At 38.8% G+C, this 8,136-nt stretch overlaps 1 protein-coding gene and 1 long non-coding RNA gene across 3 annotated transcripts in view; one reads left to right on the top strand and one right to left on the bottom strand.

Annotated features, from left to right (window-relative positions):
- The window catches only part of DTNA (dystrobrevin alpha), a 385,212-nt gene that overhangs the window by 311,064 nt on the left and 66,012 nt on the right, over positions 1–8,136 (bottom strand). The gene's annotated exons all lie outside the window — the stretch shown is intronic.
- The window catches only part of LOC309610897, a 66,710-nt gene that overhangs the window by 28,509 nt on the left and 30,065 nt on the right, over positions 1–8,136 (top strand). The gene's annotated exons all lie outside the window — the stretch shown is intronic.

An 8,136-nucleotide genomic window follows, 5' to 3' on the forward strand; every position in this document is an offset into this window, starting at 1 on the left:
TAGTTGCTGTGATATAGCATTCTCAATTTTCCTCTGCACAAGTACAGGTAGGTAAAAGTAGTTGAAAAAACGAAACATTCCGAAATCAATAAAAATCACAATATACAAAAAACTGGCCAATGTAAGAAGAATTATAAGTCAGGATATTTCTATAAGCACCCACTTATAACCTCTCCTCTAATGTAATAAGCATATACAGGAAATTTTAATATTTTTTCTATCAATTATGAGGTACAATAAGTATGGATTATTTCCTATACAGTTGAATCATTGATTTGTGAAGAAATCAAAGCATTTTCAGATTTTAACAGCATTGTAAGGAAGCCATTATTACTCTGGTAGACTCAGCTATAATGTTGGAAAGCCACCAATTATCAAATATAAATTTAGAAGAGAAAACAAGTTCATTTGGCACTACTTCAAAATTCTGAAGAGTATAATCTTTTACTACAGTTATGTGTTTTAAAATATATGCAGATATATCCCTAGAGGGCAGTGGTTTCATTACTGAGTGCTCCTGTAAAGTTCTTAAGGATTCTAATGGTAGTATTTCAAATTTCATCTCAATTTCTTTTTAAGGAGGTTGGAAAAACAGTATTTTTAGGGAAACCCATTTCATCTTTGAAAGTGATGCTAAAATCTATTATTGTTATAGTCATGTTTGCTGTAGTATATGTTTACAAAATTGTTGTTACGTCGTAAAGAAAAGAAAAAAATTATAATTTTTTTCTTTTTTCTGGTAAGATCACTTTCTTCATTACCAAATGACAGAACACAATCAAATATATTGTGCAGATTATAATTAGCATTGAATTAAAAAAGATAAATGAAAATACAGAACTTAATATATTACATCAAATAATTTTAGATTGTTTTGTTCACTGACATTGTTTAGTGAAAAAAAATACAGTCAAGAAATTTTATTCAAATTTTAAATTGCTGTAATTCTCAATGACTGCCATGAAAATGTAAGATGTATTGAACATTCAGGATATTCAGTGGAATCAAGAGTCATCTCAATGAACATCAAAATAATTGAGTAAAATATAAATGTGGGCTTATTTCAATTATGAGAACACTACAGTGCACTTACTTTAAAAGGAATTCTAAGTAATAAATACCTTCATGACCTTAGAATTTACTATAACTTTCCCATTATCATATTTAAATAATATAATGTTTGTTTTTATTCAACAAATATTTAGAGTGCCTAGCCATGTTCCTGGCATTGTGTTATATATTGTGGGTATAAGAAAAATTAAGACATAATCTTGCTCTTGAGGGGTTTGTTGTCTCCTAAAGAAGACATATCTAAAACAAAAATCACCACAGTTTGTTAAATTCTATAATATAGGCATACAGGACGCTAAAGTGCAAAGAATTATCTACCAAGAAGGGATGATTAGGGAAGGTTTACAGGAAGAGGTCACTTAAAACCTCAGTTCAGAAAGATGAATGGGAGTTAGTCATGCAAAATGAGATTTGGGTGGGGAAGGAAGACATTCCAAATAAAGGGAACCATTTATGTGAAGGGTTATGAGTGAAAAAGAGCAGGGTGAAATGCAAGACTCTCTAGTGCTTTATTATGGTGAGCATGGTCTAGTACATGATTATAATAATTACAAAATGGGACATAATATTTTCAAGCACTGTATAATTTGCATTTTTCTGTACATACTTTGTAGTTTGGTGCATGTAATGACAAAGAAGATGGAACATTAATCCCAGGCTATTAGGGAAGAAATGGATAGTAAATGAGAAAAAGGAAGGAGTCCAGCTCTGAGAATAACCATGTTTCCTGAAGACCTCTAGAAAGTGGCTCTCCTTACTTTTGATTTCAGGAGGGAGTACAGTCAGGAAAAGTGCGGATGAAACCTTTATTTTCTGTTTCAATCAGACATAGTTAACGTCAGCTTAAAGGTCTTCACTATACGACCCTGGATGGATGGATGAAATTGATGAGTACAACAAAGAGGAAACTGGCCACTTCTTTCTTTTTGCATCGCCTGTCCAGGACACTAATGTATACTCTTTGTAGTTTTAGATGTGACATTGAGTTCCTACCCCATATCTACAGGATGAAATATAACACTGCACATATATGCACTAAGTGCAGTTTTCAAGTTTCAATTAAAAAATAAAAGATTGTATGCATTTAATTTTTTGTCAGTATTTCCAGAATACTTTGCTTGATTTTCTATTGTTTTTTTCACTTAACCACAGGACTTGATTCAGTTGCTTACACTGGTTACACTGCAGTACAGGAAAGCAATTAAACAACTATGAGTTTGGAATTTTAAACAACTTTGAAACAATTAGTTCATTTCCTTTCAGAACTCTTTCTGATTACTTTTTTATAATTCACCCTAATTATCTTTACTTTCTCTTCATTCTCTCCGCCTTTGTGGAATCAATGAGGGAAATCAGTCTTGATAGGTGTCATGTATACAGCATTCTTTCTAGAACGTAAAGCTATCAAGTAATGTTTTGAATTAAATCTCACCATACAGCTTCCTTCTATTGGTGGCACTGTTGCCATGTTCCCATGGGTAGTACCTTAGTCAGCATTAAGGGTGGCCATGTGTAAAAAGCACAGGCAGCTTGTCATGGTCAAAGTCTGCCAATGACCTTCATCAATGGCCTTACTCTGAGGGCTCCCCCCCTCTGACCTAGTCTCCTAGCATTGCTCCTCCTTACCTAAGCTCCAGCCACACCAGTGTCCCACCGCCCCTCAACAATGGCACATACATTTCAGTTTCAGAACATTTGTCCTTACTCTTCCCTCTGCTTCCCCTAGATGTCTGCATGGCTTGACCCCCAATTTTATTTAGGTCCCTACTCAAATGCCACCTTATTACAAAGAGACATTTCCTGACCAGTCTATGTAAAATACTTCCCTCTCCTATTCTCTGAATACTCCAACCACTTTCTCTCCCCTTGCCCTGTTTTACTTTTTACACTCGTCACATGACATATTTACTGTACATTTCTTACATATTTATTTATTGTTTATCTTCCTCCATTAGAATGTATGCTCCATAAGAGCTAGGACTTTAGTTTTGCTCACAGCTGTCTCCCCAACACCTAGAATAGTGTATGATACTAACAGGCACTTGGTAAATATTATTCTTTTTAAAAATTTATTTATTTTATTTATTTTTGGCTGCGTTGGGTCTTTGTTGCTGCGCGCGGGCTTTCTCTAGTTGTGGCGAGCGTTGGCTACTCTTCGTTGCAGTGCGCGGGCTTCTCATTGCGGTGGCTTCTCTCGTTGCGAAGCACAGGCTCTAGGTGCGTGGGCTTCAGTAGTTGCAGCACACGGGCTCTGTAGTTGTGGCTCGTGGGCTCCAGAGTGCAGGCTCAGTAGCTGTGGTGCACGGGCTTAGTTGCTCCGCAGCATATGGGATCTTTCCAGACCAGGGATCGAATCTGTGTCCCCTGCATGGGCAGGTGGATTCTTAACCACTGTGCCACCAGGGAAGCCCTGGTAAACATTAAATGAATCAATGAATCAAAAATAAGCAAACTAAAACCAGGTACCGAGTTCATGATGACATACTGACCTGTAACTTAAGGACTTTCTGGGTGTTTGTTTATAAAGTGGTTGATTCTAATACACTGGCATCCTCCACATGAGGTGTTTATTAAATGCATCTTCAAAAGATCAAGGCCCATGTTGTCATCCTGTTCACACAGACTATGAAAAGCAATGACTGAAAAAATCTGATTTATATTAATTTCTGAAGAAAATTTAAATGTAAGGAAAGTAAGAGAATAATATTAGGTAGAGGCATTTAAACTGAAGGCTGAGATGGAACCAAGCAGAGTAGTATTGATGACAAATGGCCGAGACAAAGAATGACCTGTCGTAAGGTTATGAGTAAGAAAGGAGTCTTTGCAAGGAAAAAAAAGGCCAACTTAATGCAATAATAACCAACTGCTACAAGGTCACTGTTGAAGAGGCAGGCCAAGATCACATTATCTTGGGTCTTGTAGGTTACTAACGTCTGTTTGCACTGTGTACCAAGATCACATGGAAGCCACTGAAAGGTTTAAACTTGGGACAGTGATACCAGGTGATTTACATTTTTATTTATTTATTATTTTTTTTTTAAAATATTTATTTATTTATTTATTTTCTTTGTTTTTTTGGCTGTGTTGGGTCTTAGTTGAGGCATGTGGGATCTTTCGTTGCAGCACTCGGTCTCTCTAGTTGTGGCGTGGGCTTCTCTCTAGTTGTGGCATGTGGGTTTTCTCTCTCTAGTTGTGGCACGGGGGCTCCAGAGTGCATGGGCTCTGTAGTTTGGGGCATGTGGGGTCTCTTGTTGAGGGGCGTGAGCTCAATAGTTGTGGTGCATGGGCTTAGTTGCTCCACGGCATGTGGGATCTTAGTTCCCTGACCAGGGATCGAACCCACGTCCGCTGCATTGGAAGGTGGATTCTTTACCACTGGATCACCAGGGAAGTCCTTGATTTACACTTTTAAATGATATTCTGGACATTTGGGTCCAGACCTGTGAGAGGATGCACTGTTGTCTACTCCTTTTGCTAAGTACAGCTTAAAACCCTAGACATTATAGACAAAACACACATATGAAGACTGAATGCTGGAGAGAAGACAGACAGGCTAGGGACCTTGAGGCCTGCGAATGACACAGCAGTGAGTTCCCTGGGTTTTCTTTTTGCCTCAAACATCTCAGACTGGGCACTGGGGAAGCCAACCTGGAAATGCCAACAGGCAAAGACAGAAAAGGCTCCAATGAAAAGTAAAGCAAGAAGATATTCTGGCAGCTGTGTGAAGAGGGCATTAGTAGAGTGGTAGGACCAGTACAGAAGATACTACAGTGATTCAGGTAAGAGACGTTGGTGACTTGGATTTGAGTGATGGCTGTGGATATGGCTGTGCAGAGGTGAACACCTGTGGAATATAGTCTGGAGGCAGAACCACCTGACTTGCTTTTGGCCTACACATGGGCCGGGGGGGGCGGGGGCAGGCAAGGGAGAGCCTTCATATAAAGAACTCACGAACTGCAAGAATTTGAGTGAGAAATGATCAATTGCTGTGAAATAAGATAGGAGAGCTAAAACAAAAACTCTTTTGTTCTGAGGGCTGACAGCCTAGATTCATCAAGAGAGCATGAATGGAGCTCAGTCTAGTCACAGCGATGATAAAAATAATAACAGCCCAGACTCAACAGATGGCCTTATATTTTACAGCAAAGGAAATAGGAGCTCCATTGCAGTGTGGTTTAAAAGAAATTTGAGTTACTATGGGACTAAAAGCAGTGCCCAAGGACAGCCTCTATTGAACAATACAGAATACAAGCAAAGTCAGCAAAGAAAGCTGTGCAATTAACCGAAGAGTCATAAACATAAATATAGTAACCAGGAGAAATGAGGATAGAACATAATATGACAGGAAAATGGAAATGTTTTCTTTTAAAGGATTGCATTTAGTTTTGATTGGGAATGATACATTCAGAGCTTTATTGGCTTTTACTGTATCTTGAAAGGAATGAAAGAAAGCTCCCTGAATAGACAATACAATGAACCTAGAGTTGGAATCATTTGATATCTTAATGAATTTTCAGTAAACATAACTAGAACAAAACTAGCTAATTTTCTTAGTCTTTTAACAATGCAGTTAATTAGGGTTATATTTAAAACTTATATAGATCTCAAGTGGCAATTCTTAGGCTTAAAGGGCACCTAAGAATTTGACTAGATAATATTGGAAAATCCATTTTAAAACGTGTTTATCCACCTGCTCTCCACCCTGACGTGACATAAATACTAAATTGATATCTGGACTCTTTTCTGATAATCCAGCATCTTTCTTCGGGTGAGCAGGAAAGATCCAGTTTAGCAGTGCGTTTACATCTTCAAGCCCTAAAACCATTTACCAACCAACCCACCCCATATACCTTTTAATGGCCACAGCAACACTTTTTGCTTATTAATCTCTTGGAAAGTAGTATATGGGAAATGTTGACTGCAGAATTTCTGAGAAAACTCCACCCTCACCCTACCAATTCATACAACTTTCTAGTTTATGGTAACAACGAAGGCAACAAGTTCATTTTGTGAAATTTCTACATCACCTAAGCTGGCACTCTAGGATAACAGAAAAAAGGACAAAGTGTACCACTGGAAGCTTTCTGGAGTTGTTTACACATCTACTAGGAGAACACTTAGATTTTAAAGCAGAGAGGGTGATGTAAACCATTTCTTTAATAACGTAGCTCAGGTGCAAAAGATAACATTTGGAATCAGATAATACTCTAAGTCATTTTTTTTAATGCCCAAAGTTCATCAAGCCAAATTCATTCATTTAATTTCAAATTACGATTCAGCTGCCAAATGTACCAGTCACCAGATAAGTTTCAAAGTTACCCTTTGGGAAACCCCTTTTAAGAACTAACTTTCAAAGTAACTACAGTCATTATCATTAGTGAAAAAAAAAAAAGCCAGTAGTCGCTAAAGATTAATAAAAGATCTTATCTAATCTGGCTCTAAAATAATGTTCAGAGAAGCAAGTAGAGAAAAATCAGCAAAAGGCAAGGAAATAATGAAAGCTAATAGGAAAAGAAACAAAAAAAATCTGGAAATAACAGAACAGCAGGTTTATGCATAGAGTAATTCACAAATTATTAAAAACTGACAACTACTTGTTGGAGGACAGCCTAAAGATGCCTAAGGTTAGTGGATGTGTAAGTCACTCAAACTAAGAAGTAAGGTACTTTGTAACAGGTTTTTGGACAGAGGGGGATGCTGGGTACTGAAGAGTCCAAAGAAGTGGCCTCTCACTCACCTTGGGGTCAGGGAAAGATTTATGTTCTAGAGACAGCCCCTCTGGCACTAGTGTGGACCGAAAGACAGAGACTCTTGTCACTTGCAAGAGAGAAGTGACCAGACTCTCATGACTATACCCACGGTGGGAGCAGAGAGAGGAAGAGTCTGAAGAAATCATTGGGAGGCATGTCTACAAGGCGGGGGCTCTGGATAACTTTTGTTCTTGGCTTGGAAAGGATCTGACAGAAGGTGGTACCCCTTACTAAGGTGGGCATAAGGGGAAGAAACACCACAGTGACGAGACTGCTGGGGACTCATCATTAGCACCATTGTCACAATCATTCTAGAGACTGGATAGGAATCATGAGCTCAAATATAAAAATCGAAATGGTCCAGAACGCTTTCAAACTTGTTTTCTGTTTCTCTTCCAAGGCAAAATGGTTTTGACTGTCCAGGCATTAGGAAGAACAAAGGCACAATTAACAAAGCCACTGGGTAGTTCCTCCCTATTAACAAGTTAAATGCCTCTGTTAACATCTGAAGGTATTTTTGCTCAGGGGCCAGTTTAAGCTCTCAAAGAAACAGGAGGTAGAGCCAGGTATTAGGAGTTTTGACTCCTGGCCTGGGACACTTAGGAGACTAACCCAGGCCTAGTAAGTACCTCGGTGTCAGGAAGGGGTGTGCACAGATAACGATCAAATTGTTAGTGCAAGCTCGTGTCCCTGACACATAGTGAGGACAAACAAACCGAAACGAAACGTCGGAGTTTGGAGCAGAGAAAGGTTTATTGCAGGGCCATGCAAGGAGACCCGTGGCTCATGCCCTAAAAGCCCTGAGCTCCCTGAAGGGTTTCACCGAAGCATTTTTAAAAGCCAGGTGAGGGAGACAGGTCGCAGGATATGTGATCAGCTCGAGCACAGTTCTCTGACTGGCTGATGGTGAGGTAACAGGGTGGTGTCACAGGTGTTAACATTATCAGTCCTTAGGCTCCAAGAGGCCTGGGGGCTATGTGCTCAAGGCCATCAGGTAGTCAACATCTTCCATTTGGTGGGGGTTTGTCACATCTGTAAAACAGCTCAGGAAATGTGCATGAAATACTGTTATCTAGGTACTTCAGAGAGGAGCTAAAGCACAGGATATGGGGGAAGACCTGTGCTGGGAAGGCCCCATAGGATCTTGCTCGGTTACAAAATGACAAATATTTCCTTAAAATCCCTAAAATCAAAGCACATGGTTCGATTTCCTTTTTAATGACTTGATACTTTCAATACTTGAAACACTGAAAGAAACGCTTCAATTGTAAAATGCTCTACATAATGTTAATTATCATTGTCTTCTTCACCTTAG

Source organism: Balaenoptera borealis (assembly GCF_965194805.1).
Source record: "Balaenoptera borealis genome assembly, chromosome: 14".
NCBI lineage: Eukaryota > Metazoa > Chordata > Mammalia > Artiodactyla > Balaenopteridae > Balaenoptera > Balaenoptera borealis.